Source organism: Pteropus vampyrus, unplaced genomic scaffold (genome assembly GCF_000151845.1).
Source record: "Pteropus vampyrus isolate Shadow unplaced genomic scaffold, Pvam_2.0 Scaffold76, whole genome shotgun sequence".
NCBI lineage: Eukaryota > Metazoa > Chordata > Mammalia > Chiroptera > Pteropodidae > Pteropus > Pteropus vampyrus.
This window is the reverse complement of record NW_011888857.1, coordinates 6528579-6536355: the sequence shown is the minus strand read 5'-3', so window position 1 is coordinate 6536355 and position 7777 is coordinate 6528579.

The following is a 7777-nucleotide window of genomic DNA, read 5'->3' as shown; positions in this document are numbered from 1 at the left end:
AAGGGCAATTTTTAATCAAAATAAATAAATCTATCCTGGTAGAATTTCAATTCTGTGTCAAGTTTTAGGGAGGCAAAAAGGAACTAAGATTTTTGAGCATCTGTTATATATGAATGACAATCTACAAGGTATTATATGATATGAAGTTTACTTAAATCTCATATCAACTCTAGGAGTTAAGTATTATTCTATTTTATAGGTGAGAATGTTGAGACTTTAATAACTTAGGTCACATGCATAAGGTAATGATCATTTTCGATTTGACCTCAAATGTCATGCTCTTTCTCTTACATAAAATTACTTTATTTACAGATTATTTTTGAAGTGTGTATAATAAATATGAGTGACTCGTATTTCTGGAAATTATATTCAGTATAAACAGATAATGTAAGCAGGCAAGCTCTTTAGATAATTATTTTTTTATGTTTTTTTTTCCCTTTATGATTAAAATTACTTATGCTCACTATAGAAGACTTAGAGAATAGAATTCAGTCTGATTCTTTCTCAGTGTTTCCTATGTCAGAAGGTGGTAACACCAGTTAGAAACTAACAACCTAGAAGTCATTCTTGTCTCCTCCCCCTGCCTCACTTCCATTATCTAATACAAATTCTAGTGTATCGATCTTTAACATGTCTGGAATCTGTCAACTAGTTCTTTCTCTGCTCTCACCACCCTCCAAAACTATGGCAACTGCCTGGTTTTGCTGATTCCAGTTGTGCCTCCTCTACTCCGCTCTCCTCTCAGCAGTCAGATTCATATTTTTAAAAACAAAAACCAGAGTGGATCAGTCACTCTATATTTGTTAGCAGGAAATTTCAGGCATTTAGTAGAAAAATATTTCATCGATTTTTTATTTAAATTTTATCTTTAAACATAGGGTCTGAAATGGAAACTATTTTTAATATTTTATGATTTATAAGGTTATATCCTGTGTACATTTATGTATTGTGATCCTACTGTATTTTCAATCATTTGCCTAAATTTTTAAAAATAAACTTGTATTTCTGTTTAGTTTAAAATATTTTTCCTATTCTTGTTGGTCTTTTAATTCCTTTTATGACCTTTCGACATGCATAGTTTCTTAACACTTAGGTGGACAAAGTGTTTCCTTTCTGGGTTTTTTTTTTTTTTTTTTGGTGTGTGTGCACATGTGTGTTTGATGGGCTAACACTTAAAAAATCTTTTCTCATTAAATATTTAAGTGCATAATTTATAGTTTTAGAGTTTTCTTATTTATATTCTTAATGGTTCTATTTTCTTTACATTGAAGTTTTCTTTATAAATATTGCACATAACGTCTTCGTGCAATTCATAGATATTTTAATTAATTGCAGTTAATTTTACTAATTTTCACACCTAAACTTATTTTAGATATAAACAGAAATTTGTAAGATTTTCATGTTTATTTTAGTAGGTATCCAAAAGGTGACACAGTAAATATAACTTTTTAAAAAGTTTTAACAATTAAATGATTTTGGATTTCTTGCATTATTAGCATTTTACTTAGGAATTTTGCTTCCAAATTCTTAAAAATAGGATTCTTATTTTATGTGTTCTTTGCTAAATTTTATGTCATTATTTGTGTCTTAAATTTATATCATTTTTTATAAATTGAATAAGCCAAAATCTAACTGAAATTTTAGGAAACAATTTTCTCTGTCCATTAAGTAGTCAAATTTGTCTCTTCATGAAACAAGAAGGTATCAGCCTTTGAGAATTCAAAGAACATAAATAGATTGCTCTTGTAATAACTTTATTTTAATTGCTTTGTTTGATGGGCTTTAAGTTTTGTTTACCATAGCAATTGGTAATACAGGTAGAAAGTTGATAAAAATTCAGACAATGTTTAAGAAGAGCTATACTGAAGGTAATACATGTTGTGATAAGAAAGTCCTTTAGTTTTGTAATCAAATGTAGATTAACTAAATGATGCTTTAATTTTATTGCTGTGCACAGAAAACTATTACAAAAATCCAACTCACTATTAAAATTCCTGTAGGAAACAGGAATTTTATATTATTCCTCTAGGAAAAATCTGGATTTTCAAACCCAGAGTCCCATAATTTTTCATTGAAACAGTTGTACTTAATAGCATATTTAAAAAAAATTAAATTAGGTCTCTTAGGAACACAACTGCACTACTATAGCATATTGCTGTAATTTTTGCATAGCTTTTAAATGGTTGATATATAGCATGGGAATTATATTCACTTTAAAAGTTTTGCAGAAACCAGAATTAATATCTTTAGGGTTTGTAATTGGTCATCATTGGATATAATTTTTTGATAAAGTTTTCAAACAATTCCTTAATTCTTTTCTTATAGAACATTTTACTTTTTTATTTGATGACTTTTTCCAGAAAGGTGTCAATTATTTAAGATTTTCTTATGTACTTGCTTCAAGATGTACATATTATTCTCATATTATCCATTGCCTCTATATTTGTTATTTTTTCATTATTTCAAATATTATTTCTGCTTCCTCCTACTTTTTCTCCATACAACTTACCATTATATTTAATTTATTAGATATTTCAGTAAATATTGTTCTGTTATTTAAAATTTTTTATTACTTTTCACTTCTGGATTTTTAATATCATTCCTTATATATTTATTCTTAGATTAAAAAATGTATGTTCTCATACTTTAGGTTAATGATCATTTCACTACTGAATTTTTTTTTTTATATAACAACACTTCTGGCTAGAATTGATTTCTGTAAATATCTGTGTCTTTCAATGAACATCTGTGTTCCAATTTCCACAACAATTTTCCACTGTGCTTTGATTACCTTTTTGATCTGAGAAAAGAGAAAATTGACACAAAAGAGGAAATCATGGAAACCTGTAGACTTTGTGTTTGTTAATTTTGATTCATATTTTACCATTTTGGAAGAAAGAAAAGATAAGATAGGCAATTTATCCTTACTACTGAGAGTTCGTTTTGATTTTGGTGAAATCTCTGTGCACAGGCTATGGCTGATTGATATGTAAAGTTCCACAACCAATTGCCAATGGATAACAAGCTTTCCCTGGAATCACTGTGCTTGACTGTTGGTAGATCTTTTCTTAATGCCACCCCTGCCTCCCTCTAACCACTTGCTTGAGTATCTGCAACAATACAAACCGGAAAAGATAAACTATGTTAAATTAATAATAATTTTTGAATAAAATAATTTTACACTTATCCTTCTCTAATTACTTTTTGGTGGGAGTAATTATTTTTTTTCCTTTTTTATCTCTTATACTGACAGCAAGGATTTGGATCATTCTGGTTTTTGTGCACCTAATAGTAGCACAATGTGTTTAACACAGAAGCATTTAGTACTTCTTACATGAATTAAACACACTGATGAAAGGTCATTAATTAAATCTAACTTTCTACAATTAACTATGTGCTTCAGAAAAATTATGTTAATTGATATTAAAGTTCTAAAATTTCCCTTAGTACCTCATATTGTTGTTTTAAAATATCGCAGCTTTAACTCATCAGTCATAAAATTAAAATCAGTATTTATCCATGAAATATTTGGGGTTTTTTTTCAACAGATACATTCATAAATTAGATTTGATTTTAACAACAAAGAGTTCATGATCTGTTTGGAAGAGAAGATATGGGCAAAAATAAACAAATGTTAAACATGTTAAAATTTAGAGGAATTAAAGATAAGAATTTCCTCAGAGTATGGTATATTTTCATCAATTATGTGAAGGAGTGATTTCCTAGGAGAGCTCCCGGACTCATCTTGGAAGAAGAAAATGATTAGAATATTGCAAATCCGGGTAATCGACTTTTCAAAACATTGGCAAAAATTTTTTAGTTGCACATCAGAGTTTACATCTCCATTCAACAAACTTCCACCCTGAAAATTCAGTCGATGGAAGTAGATGACCATAATGATTATAAAGCACTTTTGGACAGGGGACTAATCATTTCTATTTTTCATTGTGCAGTATTATAAATGCAAGAGGTTTGGATATGAGTTTTTTTCCAGCTCCTTGCTTTTATGAAATATTTTGAAACATGTAATATACATACCTTTGCAATTAATTAATATTTCAATTAAATAGCTTTGAATATGTCAAAGCAAACACAGTAACAAAAAGGAGACAAAATAAAAATGTATATACAATAAATTTGCTCTTTTAACTTTGCTTAAGAAGTATGTGAAATGACAATATCAACATTACTAATGTATATATAAACTTGGATAATTTTTAGAAGTATATTAAATCCCTATAGTATGTTTATGATTAAAGATAAATGTATTTTAAAAATAAAATACAGAGAAATAAAAGGGTATTAGATAAAGATTCCAATCCAGGTTGTCAACTGTAATTTTTCTCATTCATTGTAAAAGTTTATTAAATATACACCACATATACACACACCAGGCATTATATTAAATATCTGTTATGTATTAGGCCCACAGTAAGCTGAATTAGAGAATCTAAAACTAATATTGTCTGGAGGCATAAATCATGAATATACATATATAATACTTACACATATATATGTATATGCCTATATATGTATATATGTACATATATGCATATATGTAAATAAATGCATATATTTTTACAAAGTAAACATCTAAAGTCTATAAAAGAGGTACTTCATGGTAGAGATCATAACTTGAAGAATCAGAGGAGATAGTGGGGACAAGAAAGCATTTGGAAAGATCACTATTTTTACTGACTTATCGTGATTCTCATTTATATTTTTGAAAGAAAAATTTCCAAAAATATCATGAAATAGAATACATGGTATCACTGATCCCTTGATTATTATCAAGTTAAAAGATTATTATCAAGGAATCAGTGATATTTTTATATTTTTTTAATATTTTTAATTAATTTTTCCCAACCTGATCACTGGAAGCTAGAATTACCATCTTGCAGTCTCATGGAATTTTAGAAAAAGAATAAAAAGAGATAAAATAACATCTAGTCCTTTGTTTATTAAACTACATAGACAAGAAATACACTGGGAACAGGCAAATCTATATGGAAGACATCTTCCTGGAATATTTTATCCATCTTTTTGAAATGAATGGATATATGCATAATGGAGTAAAATGTACATTATTTTAAGACAAAAATTTCAAATTATGTGACAATTGTAGGAGGTTTTTTGATCTACGGTCTCAGAACCATGGAGGTTACAGGTAACTGTCTTCTGCACTCAGAAATGTTGCAGTGCACACTCTTACAGTTGTCTAATTTAAATTCTTTCTTATAGAAATGAGAATGAAAGCACCCAGAAAACCCACATGATTTGTCCACATTTACAATGGTCATTGAGGCAGAACTAGGTTTATGATAAAGTTTTTCTGGCTCCAGATGACAATTTCTTCCACCATCCCTAAACTCTTCCCCTTAACCACATTCTAATTATTTTCCCCCAGTAACTTTAATGCTTTAATTAGCTAAGGAAGTTTTTCTTCAACACATTTTTATTCTTAGTTCCTTATGTCCTTTCTTTGCTTCCTTCATACTTTTTAAAAATACATTTATTTTTTTAAATGTCAGACATTATGTAAGACATCTTTTTAATGAGAAGAAAGGTCAACCCATGGAATTCAGTATGTTCACAGTATAGTTAGTTAAACACTGTTGTAGATGTTTTCATACTTATTATCTCTTAAATCTCTGCAACAAATCTCTTATTGGTAATAATCATAAAAGAGATCTGAAGCTTACAAGTGTTAAGTCACTTATACAAGGGCTTGTAGGAATAAATAAGTGGTAGGACCATAATTTAATTTCATATTTTATCAGTTTAAATTTGTTTCTCTTTCCATGGTATCACACTACTTATTACTTGGTTTAAATATTTTAGAACCAGAATGTGGTGATTTAGGAATAGTTGTGGTTGTTGATTCTTTCATTCCTGAGGAGTAATCAATATGTATCCTCCCCCAAATCCTCATACTTAGCGCTGTTTCCCCATTGTCTATTTATTAATTCAACAAATACCGACTTAAAAATGATGCTTACATTTAAGTTATTGGCTATATCAAGAACTATGCAAGGCACAAAGAACTTCATAGTACACAATATAGACCTTGTCTAGTTCATATTAATGGTCCTAATTGTTTACCTTTTCCTGTACTATACCCTTTTGTCATATGATTTTGCTCTTCCTCTCACTTGAAGCACCAGGATATATTTCCCTACCTCTTAAATCTGGGCACAGCTATGCAAGAAGACCCAGAACAGTTACCATTGAACGTCCGTACTTATGATAGTCTCATTGATATGTCTCTTGTATCAGACTCATTGGTGGCAGGTGTTTATTACATTAGTACTTTTTTGTTTAATAGCAAATACTCTTTTAATTTTTGACATGATTTTAAAACTCTGAGCTTTTTTTCTTTTCAAGACCTTTTCTTGTCTATTATCCTAACCTATTATGCTTCTTTAGGCTACCACAGAGACCCTTTCTATTATGACTCAAAATTCAGACCTACCTATTAAGGCTTCCTCCAGCCCAAAGATAGTAACATATCCAGGCTTATCAAAGACTATTCAATATGATTTATAAATGAGATAATTTGTATAATTTTTTTCCCCTAAATTTGAATTGTCTTGAGATCAGGGATGATATACATCTTTGTATGTGGCTAACATAGTTATGACTCTCAGAAGGTACAAAGTTAAATTTGAATCCCAGCTATAGAAAAATGTAACTATTTTTTTTTTGGTTTTCTACTTGATGATTTTCTATTGCTAGTTCAGTAACTATAATTCACACCGATCTTTCACCGATCTAAAACTTCTCGTATCCTTTACAAAAAAAGGATACATATAAATGTAGAAAAGTACGATTTTTTTAAAAAGAGACTATCTAAAGTTTTATAAAAATACTATAGAAAATGTTGACATATGTAAACTCTTAATTGACAGAAAATATTCTGATAAAAGAGTTACCACATTTATCATAACATATATGCATCAAGTTTTTCAAAGTTATAAAATATAAAAAATATTTAGCCTTAAACATTTCTGGAAGATAATTTTTAAAATATAATGTTACCATAATCAAGAGATTAACTTCATGTTGGATCATTTGGCATTTGCATGGGGCATGGGCTTTGGAGTCAAAAAGACTTTGATTCAAACACTGCTTCCATTTCTCTATAGCACTTTGTTCATAAAACAGTGATATTTATTCTGATATTGTAGAATGTAGAGATAAGTAAATGTGATATTATGTACAAAGTGCCAGGTACATGACAACAGCAGAATAAAAATTAATTGCTGTCTTCAAACTTTATTTGATAATTCAAGAGACATCACAATAGCACAAAATCATTATTAAAAACCTAGGCAAAAGAGAGTGGGGAAGATAGACAATTACGAGGCAGTTCAGAATTATAAAATGCTGGTTATCTGTAATTTTTTGAAATTTAACAAAACAAACTAGAGTGAAGCATTACATGAAAATGGTTAAAGTTTGCATGATTTTTTACTCGCTATTACAGAGGTTAGTGTTGCAATGTATTGCATTTTCCAGAGGGTTATAATTCTAAATAAGGACTAATTACATGAAAACCAAGTAAAGTTTTTCGTCAGTAGAAATTATTTGAATTGCTATATTGTATTTTGACAGTAAATTTTGTAAGTTCTTGGCACACACAAGTAATACTAGAATCATAGGATTTAGAGAGCTAATGGGAACATTTTATTATTTATTCGAACATTTAAAAATTGTAGAAGGTATATTTTCCTGTTTGTTCAGGAGTGCAATGTGTTTCATATTTACCACTCAAGTC